The following is a 14,833-nucleotide window of genomic DNA, read 5'->3' as shown; positions in this document are numbered from 1 at the left end:
ATGATTTCTTCATTGCAGTCTCCCTGTTGGTTGATGATTGAGCCAAGGAATAGAAAATCTTGAACAACTTCAATTTCCTCATTGTCAACTTTACAATTGAGTGGTTCCTCAGTAGTCATTACTTTTGTCTTCTTGATGTTCAGTTGTAATCCTGCTTTGGCGCTTTCTCCTTTAACCTTCATCAGTAGTCGTTTCAAGTCTTCACTATTTTCTGCTAGTAATGTGGTGTCATCTGCATGTCTCAAATTGTTAATGTTCCTCCCACCAATTTTCACTCTACCTTCTTCTAGATCTAATCCAGATTTCCTTATGATATACTCTGCATAGAGGTTGAACAGTTAGGGAGATAATATGCATCCTTGTCTGACACCCTTGCCAATTGGAAACCATTCTGTTTCCCCATATTCTGTCCTGACAGTAGCCTCTTGTCCAGAGTACAGATTGCACATCAAAACAATCAGATGTCGTGGAACTCCCATTTCTTTTAAGACTCTCCATAGCTTTTCATGATCTACTCAGTCAAAAGCTTTGCTGTAATCTATAAAACACAGGCTGATTTTCTTCTGAAATTCCCTGGTATGTTCCATTAGCCATCGTAAATTTGCAATGTGATCTCTGGTGCCTCTTCCTTTTCTGAATCCAGCTTGAACATCTGGCATTTCTCGTTCCATATATTGTAAGAGTCTTTGCTGTATAATTTTGAGCATCACTTTGCTTGCATGGGAAATTAACGCAATTGTCCGATAGTTACTGCACTCCTTGGCATCCCCTTTTGGGGGGATTGGAATGCAGACTGAGCGTTTCCAGTCTGTGGGCCATTGTTTTGTTTTCCGTATTTGTTAACATATTCTTGTTAAGATTCTGATGAACTCCGTTTCTGTGGCTTGAAATAGCTCTATTGGAGTTTCATCTACTCCAGGTGCTTTGTTTCTCTCAATTGCTTTGAGTGCAGCTTTTACCTCACTTTCTAGGATTTCTGGTTCTTCATCAAAAGCTTCTTCGTCAAAAGTATCTGTCATCAAAGCATTTTTAACCATGGCCAAAGAATCCAGTCTCAACCACAGAATTAAGTTCCATAAGCTTAAAAAAGAAGCAGGTTTTTTTTGTAAAAAGAACAGTTTAAAAAAAAAAACAGTCCTCAGGATCGCAAAGACATGTCTGAAAAATGTATTGAAATGTTCGGGAAAACTCAGAAACCAGAAATTTATGTGTAAAAGTTCCACAGGTCAGGACATACATGTCCCCCAAATTGAAAAATGAACCAAATATGCAACCTAAGATTTTAAAATGCAATTTTATATATTTGTCTAATATATAGTTTTCAGAGCTTTTTTTTCTTGATGAAAAAGTTGGGTTATCTCGTGCAAACTCTAAGGATTTTTTAAAAACAGAATACTTGTGGCTTATAGGAAGCCATGAACTCAAACAAGCAAATTTTTAAAAGACACCTGCTTAGAACCAACCAGTATAGACTTGGAAGGTATTAATTATGATACTAAACACCAAAGTGGGTCAGTCCTTTCCCAGAGGATTTACAATCTACATTGGACAAACAAGATGGTGATTAGCCAGGAGCAGTGGGGAGATGGCATGGGGAGTCAAGTTGTAGCAAAGAAGTGGATAAGGTGAGAGCAACATGGCAACAACTAGTGTTCTGAGTTAGGGGCTAATTCCATAATAGTATACTAAACACTCTTTTCAACCATCTACGGCAGTGCCAGAGAAAGGTTCAAAGAACAAGGAGGAATGCTGGTTAGTCTGATTTTACAACTCCAGTAACTTCATTGTCAAATGCAACTAATAGCCACACAGTTATTGATGTGTTTTAAATCTGACAATTCTTTCTTGAGGTGGGGTGGAGGGGTGGATTTGCCTTTCAGAAGAGAAGCACCAGCGGGTGTATTGGGGGGGTACTAAACCCTCTACACACCTGATGGCCTGGTCCACTTCCAGCTTTTGAGGTCTCAAACCATAACAAAAAACAACGATAATGCAAAAGTTGCAAAATGTATCAAATGTTCCAAAAGTAACAAGTAGTTAAATTGAAAGCCACCTTTGAGTTTGAAGTCCAAATGGCCATCCCACCTCCCACTGGCTCTGCTCCTCCCCACTTCCACAGGGTTCCAGGCACAGATTTGTGAGGATAAACAAATTCTATGCAGTTAACATGGAAAAACTACAAGTAGAGAAAGAACTAAGCAACCTTGCCCTCTACCATGTCTGAAGCCAGTCGCCTCTCACTGAAGTTACCTTTCAAGGAGGTGAGGGGGCAATTACAAAGTGTTGGAAATTTAGCTGAAAGGGATAATTTTTAGAGACTTTCCTACATTGACTTCAATGCAAATAAATAGCAACGTTGATACATTTTTATTCAGTTTGGAAAATTCATGAAGATTTGGGGGTGGAGCCTATAGAAGGCAGGGTTTGGGGAGGGGAGGGATCTCAGCCAGTTTTATGCTGCAGAGTCCACCCTCCAAAGCAGCCTTTTGCTCCAGGGGAACTGATCTCTGTTGTTTGGAGATGAGTTGAGAATACCTGGAGTTTGGCAACCCTACACCACAGTCTGAAACCAGGTTGATCCAATAACATATCAACACATTATGAAACTGAATAGTAAATGCTTGCTAAATAATAGTGGTAGTAAGTTAATAAGCAGGTGATATATCAAGTGTTTCTGTCTTTCCTGATCTCTGCTTTCTCTCTTTCACACACACAACAGTCTAACTGGGGGTGACTCCACTTCCCTGTACCCCCTGCTGTTATCACTGGCTCTGTGAAAAACCATATTAACAAAAGCTCTGACTGAGAGAAAGGAGAAGGCTTTTGTGAAGTTGCTAGGCAACCACAGGACACAACTTAAATTACCTGAGGCCATAGGCACCATTTCAGATTTCAGAAAGGGGAGAAAAAACAGGTACAAGCCAGAGGTATAACCACACTTCCTGAAGTTGATCACATGCAGCACAGAACAGGACAAGATTGGGCCAGAAGACTTATGATACACCTACATTCGATTAAATTAATGTGGCTGCTCTTCCTGTCACAATGAGCATCTGGGATAGCAGCACAACCAACAGTGGAATGTTCAGCATCCTTTTCCAAAGGGCAACATTCCAGGCTGACTCCACACGGCTTACCTGAAGCCGGGACATTGCGCTACGTTGCGGATCATGCCGGGAAAAACGCGAAATAGCGCATTTTCTCGCGCGACTTTTACGCAATGTCGCACAAAACTTGCACTAGAAAACGCAATATTTCACATTTTTCCCAGCATGATCCGCAACATAGCGCAACGTCCCGGCTTCAGGTAAGCCGTGTGGAATCGGCCCAGGTCCAGTAGCACCTTAAAGTAACTAGATTACCAGGGTATGAGCTTTCAAGAGTCAGAGCTCCCTTGTTCAGAAAGGTGTGGTAATGTCAGCAAATAGCCTGTATCTGCCAACTCACTGTTCTTAACAAAAATCTAAACAGAGACCCGATTGCTTTTGAACAGTTGTTCAAACAGTGACTCACCTGTTTTAAAGCTGCTATTTCAAATCTCTATCAACAATTCAGGCCACTCGCTTAGGAAACTATGCCAAAGTATGTGGCACTCTGGGGAAAAGATTTTGGGGAATCATTTGCCAAAGAGATTTGGAATGCCATTTAGAGAGCACAACCCTCAACAATGAGATGCCTCAATATTAGGGAAACCTCATTCAAAATACTAAGTAGATCCCAGCAACCAGACTCAAATGTTGCTCAGCAAGTAAATCTGGACTTTGCTGTTGAAGCTGTTCTTATTATCATATTTGGTGGGCCTGCCTTCAAATTAAAAGAAGTCAAATCACAGCTGTCTATTATATCAAAGAAATCTCAGGCTAATCTCAGTTGACCCCAAAATAGTTAAGAATTGTTCTTTTGAACCTCAGGTTGCCAACTTCCAGGTGGGGACTGGAGGTCTCCCTGAATGACAACAGACCTCCATGTGACAGAGATCAGTTCCTTCAGAGAAAATGGTTTCTCTGGAGGGTTGACTCTATGGCATTATACTCTGCTCAGGTCCCTCTCCTTCCTTAACCCTCCCCTCCCCAAGGCTTCACCCCCAAATCTCCAGGTATTTTCCAAATGGGAGCTGGCAATTATACAACAACCCCAGACTTCCTCTGTCAAAGCTGAGTAGATCTTTGCCTTATTGATGGTAAGGAGCAAGTGACAACATAATGGAAAAATAAAAATACCCATCCACACAGAAATGGTTCACAAAATATGGAATTACTTAACAATCAACAACACATAAGTATAAACAGACAAAAATACTAAGAAAATTCATGCAAAAGTATTCCTTTTTTATTATACATGGATAACAGGACATATTGGGGGGGGGGAGAGAAATCAACATATCCTACAATTTTCAGTGTAGCCCAGGTTAGCCTGATCTCATCAGATCTCAGAAGCTAAGCAGGGTTGGCCTTAGTCAGTAATTAGATGGGAGACCTCCAATGACAACCGGGGCAGCAGAGGTAGGCAATGGCAAACCACCTCTGTTAGTCTCTTGCCATGAAAACCCCACCAGGAATTGCCATAAGTCAACTCTGACTTGAGGGCACTCTCCACTACACGTATGTATCATGAATATCTATGCAAAGTACCAGTGATATTAATGTTAATTTCTCATATTTCTTTGACAGAAATCAAAATAATTTTCTAAAAAGTTTAGCACTTCTTGTGCACTGTGAGAGGAGGTAAAGTGAAGAAGGAAGAGGAGTGATATGGTAAACATTCAAGGACCAGTTTATTCCTTTCTCTTGGTGCTTCACCAGTGTAGCAAAAGTGCGTCAGACTAGGATCTGGAAGACCACGATTCAAATACCCACTCTGCTTTGAAGCTTGCTGACCATGGGCGAGTTATTTTCTCTCAACCTAACCTATTTAACCAGGCTGTTGTGGGGATAAAATGGGGGAATAATTATGCCGTCTTTAGCTCCTTGGAGGAAAGGCAGGATAATAATGTACTGAATAATAATAAACAATAATGGCTCTGTGGAAATCAGAACCAAAAATAATTCTGGGATAGTGTCAGACTTTGTTGAACACAATCCTTCAGAAGCAAAAAACAGCATTCTGCTCTCTTGCACTTATAAAAAAATGTGAACATTACAGTAGAGAAGTAAAACACCTACAAAAAATATCTACTACTATTTATTTGTGTCCATGCGAAAACACAAATAACTCTATTGTGTACTGCCATTTAGTATGAAAGAATGAAAACTTCAGTAATAGATACCATACTGTTCTTGAATATGCATGTGTGTCTGACATGTTTTTCTCTAGCTAAAGTGATTTTAGTATTTCAAACAATTCTAGCTATCAAATAGTTTTTGACTGAATTTTATCATGAAACAAATTATCTGGGGAAATCCTTCATAATTTTCTTTCATGAGATACAGAAAGTTCAGTGTTTATGATCATGAAAAAACTGATACTGGAGTTTACAAATGTTCTATATTTTTCCTGGAAACGGCTGTCTCTGTACAAAACATAACTGATTGTGATTTCATCATTCACTACAAGGAAACACCTTTAAAGAGTTACAAAGAGGACTTATCTGTCAGCTATTAGTACACAAGAGTATCAGATAGAAACATAAACTGTAGTTTAAATTCTATCTTAAGCACAGTCTTACTGGCTACCTTTCAGCATGTCATCGGTCCCAAATTTTACAGATATTGATCTGCCCAGTGTAGTTCTAAGATAATTACACATTTCACCCCCAAAATGCTAGATATATTTATTTTCCTCAGAAGGATAATCACCAACATTAGATAGATGGATAAAAATAGGTTTCTTTTAAAGTATTATCAATGGTTTCCATGCAAAAGCAATTTTAAATATCTAGTTCCTCATACAAAAGGCAAATAATAATCATTGTCAAGTGAGTAAACACTGATACACTGTTCTGGAGAGGGTTTTCATTCATTATGATGAAAGGAAAGTGTCAGAGATATGCAACTAACAGCACTGCAAAGATGGACAAATTGTGCCCACTGGACAGGTTCCTGTTTCAGATGTTTTAAAATGACAGGAGCTCTGGGTCTTAAAAACATTGGCTATAAATAAAATAATTGGCATAGTGGTAAGAGCGTCAAACTAGGAGACCTAGGTTTAAATCTCCACATTGCCATGAAAGCTGAATGGGTGACCTTGGGCCACCATTCTCACTCTCAGCATAACCTACCTCACAGGGTTGTTGTGAGGATAACATGAAGGAAAGAAGAAAAATGTTGTAAGCTGCTTTGGGTTCCCACTGGGAGTAATGCAGGATATAAATATCTAAATAAATGAATAAAAATCCACTTCAATATAGATTTGTTAGTCTTTAAGCTACCACACTGAAACATTAATCAAAAGCTATTTGCCATCTGCTTACCTTTAATTTTCTTTCCGTGGCTCCCATCAACATTATTGCAGGTCACTCACAATACAACTGCAAAATCAACCATTTGTCCTGGGAATGTAACCATACTAGGACCCATGTCAATCTGCCAAAATAAAAAAAAAAGGGGGGGGGATGAAGAAATAAAGGAACAATATTTTCCCACACTTTATTGTCATTTACTGTTTTAGTCTCCCTTTAACTGGACAGACATCTATCTTCGTAAGAAAGTGAAGCTGCTGAGGAAAATTACAAACTGGGATTAAACTAGGCCTTTGAAAAAAGGAGATGGGGTAATGATGAGTAAACAAACTGACAAAAATAACTCAAAAGTATGGCTCTGCTTTCTGGTGAACTTTGAAACCTTTGTAGAAAAGAAGCCTGAGAAAATTTTATTTCATGGGAACACTGAGGATCAATCTTTCCCACATGGAATTTAGCATCAAAACTGTTACTAACTTTTGAAGAGAATAGAATAGGCCTTTGGTTTAGGGAAATTAATCTATATAACTGAATTTTTAAAAGAAAAAAACAGTGCAAAAAACTAAAAGTATGCCCCCAAATAAAACCAAAGGCATGACTTATTAAATGAACGCAACTGGGCATCCCACTGCACTCTCATAACCAGCAGTTGTAGGTGTAATTTCACAAACAATTACAGATTTTAATTTTTCCTTAAATTTAAAAATCGGCACTCAATTTAAAAAATTTTACTTCAGGAGTGATCAGCATGCAGAGCTACCATAATATCACAACTATCTGAACTGTGACTGTGGAAATGTCTGGTTCAAATCTTGCCTCTGAAATTACCTCACAGAGGGCCTAAATATACAATACATTGAGTCCACCCAATGTGTGCCCTGTGGCCTGTCAAAAAGCAGTATGGTAGAACTTAAGTCCCATGTTGAATCTTAATCAGAGCTTTTTTTCTGGGAAAAGAGGTGGTGGAACTCAGTAGTGTAGCATGGGTTGTCAGAGCCCCGGGCAACTCCTGGCAGGAGGTGGCGCCACTGGCACCACACGCAGGTGCATGCAAAGTGCGTGCACACTCCCAGGACCACATCATGGTGTCACTTCTGGGAAGTGATGTCATGGCACAGGGTGTGGCGCTCCTGTGATTTGGACCTGCTCACCTCCCTGCCCCTTATCTGGCAGACCTCTGCCGCAGCCGCTTTCTCTCTGGAAGCACTCCTGTGATTTGGGCCCGCTCGCCTCCCTGCCCCTTACTTGGCAGCCCTTCAGCACAGCCGCTCATGCAGCTGCCGCCAGCTCAGTGCGCTCCTCATTCAGCAGCTGCTGCAGGAGGGCCAGCTCGGCACACAGCGAGCCGGCTGCCCCATCGGCGTGGCAGGTGGCATGGGTGGCCTCCTGCAAACGCAGCACAGGTTCTCCTCGGCACAGCACCCCCTAAAAATTTTGTGCCTGGGGCAACCACTCCTCTGCCCCCCCCCCCACACTACGCCACTGGCCCGAGCAAGCCCATGAGCTCAGGTTGCCTGGGTGCAGGGCTGAAGCGGAGGAGCACTGGGAAGGGGAAGTGCCAGTGCCTGGTCTCCACGCCTGGGACAGGAAATCTCTTGCTCCGGCTGGCCACACCTGCTGCTTCGCCGCCTCGTTCACCTTTGCAGGCGGGAGGCTCCCTTCTGCCTCTAGCTGAGGGAAAGTGCTCGAGGAAGCAGCAGTAGAGGCAGCCCCTCCCTGGCAAGATAGGGCATAGGGCCTGCTCTTGTTTTGTTGCCGCTGAGGCTCAGCGTGCCATGAAAGAGCCAGGCGCCTTGGGCTGCGCATGGGGAGGAAATGGGATCAGAGGGCAGGGCCACCAGATGTGATTACTTTTGAGAGGTGCTGGAACTGCGTTCCACTACGTTCCTGCTGGAAAAAAGCCCTGATTTTAATTCCCAAGCACGTAGAGGCCCAATTAGGACTGTGGAACACAGGGAGAAGGGGGGGCTTAAACCTCCTCCCTGCAGTGTTTTCTCAACCAAATATTTTAATTAATAAATAATGTGATAGATGAATAGTGAATGAGTGAACTGATATTCGGGGGCGGGAGGGGAGGAATATATTGACAAACACCATGCATTGAAGAAATCTAGCAATTCAGAAAATTCATGGAATAAATTCAATTAAAGGGAAAAAATGAGTTGTATTTAAAAAGCTTATTCATCTACCATACCTACCACACACCAAAGGCAACAATCTTAAGAAAAGCATAATCAGTATTTATTTTTTCAATAACTAGCTGGTAATATTAGTCCCATAAAAAGTGTGTGAGTATAAACAGGAGATGCAAACCTCATGAATATTTCTAAACTGTATTTTAAAAGATATTTGACAATACAGTATTGGGCAGAGAAAAATGCCAACAGTAGGGTTGGAGCTTACGAGCTTTTTTGTTTAATGCCCTTCCTTACTTCAGTCCCTGTCATGTGTGGCCCTTGTCTGCTTGAGTCCCATGACAGCCTTTCAAAAAGGGTCTATCAGACAAACTGGTAGAATCTAACTCACAATATAGTTTTCAGAAGTAAAAGAAAACATTGTAAAAAAATTATCATAAAAAGAAAACACAGAGAAAATTCCTGGAGATTTGGGGGTAAAGCCTGGGGAGGGTGGAGTTTGGGGAAGGAATGGACCTCAGCGGATTATAATAACATACAGTCCACCCTCCAAAGCACCCATTTTCTTCAGGGGAGCACCTCTGTAGTCTGGAGATCAGTTGTAACTCCAGAGATCTCCACGCCCCACCCTAGAAAAATTTAAGCAAAGTTGTTTTCTTAAAAACTTGAGAACACAGAGCAAGCAAAGTCATGAGGAATAAAAGTCAAGTTCTTTTCAAGTTAAAATAAAATGGTATTAACAGTCCAAAAGTACAGTGACATAAAGATCTGTGGAAAAATAAAATTGATGGGAGTGGAAATGGGGGAAGTTTGAAACTCTGTTTTCCTATGGAAAGATAGTCTATTGCACAAAATTCTAATATGATTGAGGGTAACTGAGGGAGCGTGTCTTCTATCCATAAAGCAGAACTTTTTTTAACAATGAGAAAGTGTCAAAAGCAAAGAGAAGACATCCATATGTGTAACACACTTTAACTGAGCAGGACTGCAGAAGCAATATTACATAAATCAGATTTACTATAGAAAAGTGAATAAGCAAGCAAACTAAAGAGCTTGTTTATGGAGTAGAAAAGAAAAACAAACAAAAATGTCCAAACAGTAGTGTGACACGTTAAAACACCCAGGGCCCTTCAGAGTACCTACTACAGAATCTGCAAGGGAAGATTTTGTAGTGGGGGGCTTTCCAAACTGTTCCTCCTTCCTGCACTTCCTCACAGTCTTGCTTGTTATAATATTGCAGATGAGGGGGTCTGAAGGATGATGATTTGTCTAAGGTAAAATTCAAACCAGGGACCTCCATGTTCATGCAACACATGCTTACCCAGTGCATTCTACCACTTCTCTAACCATGATTCTCCTACAACTGAACTCTTATCTAAGTGCTCTAGTGCAATTGCACTCTACTTTAGTATGGAACACAAATAGGGTTACCTGCTCCAGGTTGGGAAATTCCTGGAGATTTGGAGGGTGGAGCTTTGAGTGGGTGGGGTTTTGGAGGGGAGCAGCCTCAGCAGGGTATCGTGCCATAGAGTCTACCCTCCAAAGCAGCCATTTTCTCCAGGAAAACTGATCTGTTGGCTGGAGGCTGGTAACCCTAAACACAAACCAAGATACAGATGACTTTGGTCTCTTGATTAATACCATTGTCATCTAGGCAGCAGTCTTTCAATGTAGCATTGCCCATACTCATATAAGACACTTTCCCTCAGCAAAAGCAAAACAACACCTTCTGTTTTACTCGTTTCAAAGTGCAGCTCTGTTGTTGGATACATTTCCCCCCATGATTTATCCTGGCAGTTAACTTACCACATGATGTGACTTTTTTGAAGACTGCATAATCTTCTCTAGATTACCCTCTCTTTTTTTGTTGTTTTCTAGGAAGTCCTTGTGAATCTTGAAGTAAGCAACTTCCTGATTTATTTCACAATACCCCACACATTTATCTACTTCTAGTTAGGATCCAAATATCAGTCTAGTTCTAGCTGAGAACGCCCGTTTGATAAAGTTTAACAGCATGTACTTCTTTCCCCTGCCCAGCTAAAGGGCTCATGAGTAGAAAGATTTAAATGTATTACTTATTATTTATTTATTTATAAAATTTCTAGCCCACCTTTCAATCACAAAGATTCTTAAGGTGGTTCACAGTGAAAATCAAATACAAAACAATTATACCAATCAAAGTATGAAAAAACTCAACATCTCCTAACATCTTTAAAGCCAGCCAAAGCTCTAGGGACTAAACACCAACTCAAATGTTAGGCAGAACAGAAAAGTTTTCAACTGCCTCTGAAAAGAAGAAAGTCAAGAAGACCTCCAGGAGAAGCTGATTCCACAGTATTGGCATGACTATTGAACAAGCCCTTTTCTTGGTGGACGCCAGTCTTGTCTCCAACTGAAATGGCTTCTTGGCAGATCTTCAAATGCTCAAATAAGAGTAGGCTGTCTTGGAGATACTCCATACACATTCAGTTTGGGGCTTTAAAGGTCAATATCAGGATCTTGAATTGTGCCCAGAATGTAGGGTTGCTAAGTCTATTTCCTGGAGATCAGGGGTGATTCCTGGGGAGAACAATTTGGGGAGGGAGATCAGCAGAGATGTGACACCAGAGTCCACTCTCTGAAGCTGCCATCTCATCCAAATGATTATCTCTGTAGTAAGAAGATGTAATTCCAGGAGAACTCCAGGCCTCAGAGTCCAGTAGCACCTTTAAGACTAATCAACTTTATTGTAGCATAAGCTTTTGAGAACCACAGCTCTCTTCATCAGAAGCTTATGCTACAATGAAGTTGGTTAGTCTTAAAGATGCTACTGGACTCTTTACTATTTTGCAACTACAGACTAACATGGCTAACTCCTCTGGATCTAGAAATATAGAGGAAAACCATGGTTGTTGTAGCAGCAAATTAATGCACTCTCTTATAACAAAAGATGAACAAGCAGCATTTTTTATTAGCTGTTTCTAGCACTCTTCAAGGGGAATGCCATGAAGAGCACCACCAAGGCATGAATAATGAAAACACCTTTCATATGAAAAGCAGCTTTTCTTGACTCTCTTCCTTTTCTCCCAGTTTGTCTATATTAGCTGTATAAAGAAATATAAACACGTAAATGCAACTGTACACTTTTATTTACTTACTTCATTTATACCCCATCTTTCTCCTGAATGGGAACCCAAAGTGGCTTCCATCCTCCTCCTCTCCTCCATTTTATCCTCACAACAATCTTGCAAAATAGGTTAGGCTGAGATGGTGTGACTGGCTCAAGGTCACCCAGCAAGCTCCCATATTAAAGTGGGCATTTGAACCTGGGTCTCCCAGATCCCAGTCCAACTCTCTAACCACCACTCCAAGCTACCATGTGGTACAATACCTAATGGTCTGTGGAAATGCTACCATTAATGCTGCTATTCAATGTGACATCTCCGAGTTCCAACATGTGAAATCACTGGGTCCTGCCTGTGACATCACCCACTGAATTGCAGAGTTTGGGATGGAACTTGGAAACCCTGCTTTCCTCATTGTACTCTTATAATCATACATTTCTAGGTATAGAGCTGGCTATTGCCCCTCAATAGTCTGGATCAGGCCCCTGACCCTGTTACCTGTATGTCAGACCAGCTGATGCAATGATTAAGAGTCTCTGTAAAAAAAAAAATGCAACCAAATTACAGTAGCCAAATAATTTCTATATGGATGTAATAATGGGGTTGGATCCACAAATCTGTTCTGCTAGGTCTTTGAATCTCCTGCATCAAAGGAGGGTTCCTTCTGCCACAGGAAAAGTGTCTCTAGTAGTGAAACGGATCCATGAGATTCAACCCATCGCTTCCAAGCCAGAAATAATTTAAAATACAAAATTATTTTACCCTACACCATGAGCATTCAAACTTATTTATCTTACAACTAAGCAATAACAGTTATTTATGTTTGGATGCTTTGAGCATTTGAATGGCATCTTATGGTTCAATGCACAAAGAAAAAACACACCTCTTTAGCAGTGTGCAAAGGTTGTGCCTCCAAAATGAAAACTTCTTATTTGAATATGGTGGCATGTTCAAGAGGCCCTCTTTCAGCTCTGCCATGACTATATGGCATTAGGAAGGATCTACTTACCTACCTCTATAAAATGGGGGGGTGGTAATAATCCAAATTGAATAATCCAAATTGCTAATTGGTTCATTACAAATACCCGTTTATCTAGTATATAATAATGAGATACATCTTCCAATAAATATGCCAGCTAAGCATTACAATATTGTCTCTCTAATTCAATGCACCCACATCAGGGAGGAGAGACAGTTCATGTTTCACGTCTCATTTTGCCTTTGAATAACCAATAACACATTGCTAAAAGTTGGCTACATGAAACAAGTGCTTCATTTGCTACTTTGGCTTTCTGCTAAATTGCAGCACTTTGAAGGCAGGATTGTGGAGCAGAGGAGAGAAGGAGCCGACTGTTTTCTAAAAAGCTGGTCAGCTGACATTTAATTGCGGTTACGCTTTTTTTTTATTGCTTTTGGCTTAACCTTCCTTTCTCCTCCTGTACTGCCTAAATAACTGAGCAGTATCTTTTGCCATGGAAAACAAAAACCTATTAAATGTCAGGCACAAAGGGGAATAAAAAGATGCTGACATTTTGCTTTTCAAGGACAAATTAATTTATGAAAAGAATGTATGCTTGCCACAACTCATGGAAAAAAACCCTCTGTGGAGAAGATTATATTAGCTAAAAAAAAATGCTAATATATATATATATATATACTCCTTGTAGGACTGAAATTGTAGGGATGACTCCTTTTTACTTAACATCAAAGTGCCTCAGACCAGTGATCTTGTTTGCATACCATAAGGAACAGTTGTGTCAAATATACATGTACAGCCTTTAATGGATCCTGTTGCACACGGAAAACAAGAATAGATCCATCACTATATGGGAGAAACTTCACATTTTAACAACAAGAAAAGATTGCAGTTTGATTGTTCAGAATGTGGAATTTTTCTGTTACAGAAGCACTTCCTGAAGCAAATGAGGAACAGTGATGCATTTTGGGAGCTCTTTGGAGATTGTGCGCCACCCCCACACCTCCGATTGCATTAACACTCATATTACATTTTAAGAAAGTTGGGGACATAAGTAAGGCTTCCATCTGCAACAACACATTATTTTATGGTGCTAAGACCCTAGAACTTTTTTCCCCACAGAAGTTTGTATGGTACAAAATTTACTAGCTTTCAAGCATCAGGTAAAAATATTTTTTCTCTGCTGGTGTTATTATTTATCAGTGGATAATATAATATTAATTAATGCATTTAAGCTGAGGATTTTTGCTATCATGATTGATGTTTTTAATATTTTAATACTCTTTATTATTGTTGTTGTTGTTGTTATTGTTAATTCAATTTATAGCCTCTCCACAAGCGGGCTCAGGGCAGGTTATAGCAGTAGATAAAATTACAATAAATAAACCAATAAAATCACAGACTAATTTATCACAAGTATAATTTCCAGGATCCTCTAACTCCTCGTGCATTGGAGGGGGGGGCAGATGATCATATGGCCCCCCCTTCTGGTAGGAGACCGGCAGGGAGACTGATTGGATGGACCCAGTGCTGGCCTCAGCCATATGCCTGGTGAACATCTCTGTCTTACAGGCCCCACCTGTCAGTGTTTTAGTGTTTTTAAAAAGGTTTTTATCAGGGCTTTTTTTCTGGAAAAATTGGTGGTGGAACTCAGTGGTGGAACAACACCACACAATGACATCACTTTGGGTCAGCTGGAACAAGGGGGGACTTTTTAAAGTTTAAATTGCCCTCGGTGAAAATCGTCAGATGGCCGGTGGCCCCGCCCCCTGATCTCCAGACAGAGGGGAGTTTAGATTGCTCTCCGTGCTACTCGGCGTCGCGGAGGGCAATCTCAACTCCCCTCTGTCTGGAGATCAGGGGGTGGGGCCACTGGCATGTGACCATTTTTAAGAGGTGCCGGAAGTCCGTTTCACCGCGTTCCCGCTGAAAAAAACCCCTGGTTTTTATTAAGCTACTCTTCTATTTTTATACTGCTGATTTTATTATAATTCTAGTGCAACCTGTTACAATAGTAACTTAGAAAGATCCTCTACATACTCCAAAGAAATTGATTCCAGCCATTTGCAAAGGAATTCAAAAGGTTTACTTACATATTATATAGCTTGGGCCTAGAGGCTTTTATTGGGTTTTAGTTATGGCATGTTAACTAAACAAACTGCACACAGAAAGCTCTCATCCAAGTTAGAGAACCAATAACTGTTTATTTATCTAAAGAAAT

Source organism: Eublepharis macularius, chromosome 1, assembly GCF_028583425.1.
Source record: "Eublepharis macularius isolate TG4126 chromosome 1, MPM_Emac_v1.0, whole genome shotgun sequence".
Classification (NCBI taxonomy): domain Eukaryota; kingdom Metazoa; phylum Chordata; class Lepidosauria; order Squamata; family Eublepharidae; genus Eublepharis; species Eublepharis macularius.
Note: the sequence above shows the minus strand (reverse complement) of the source record.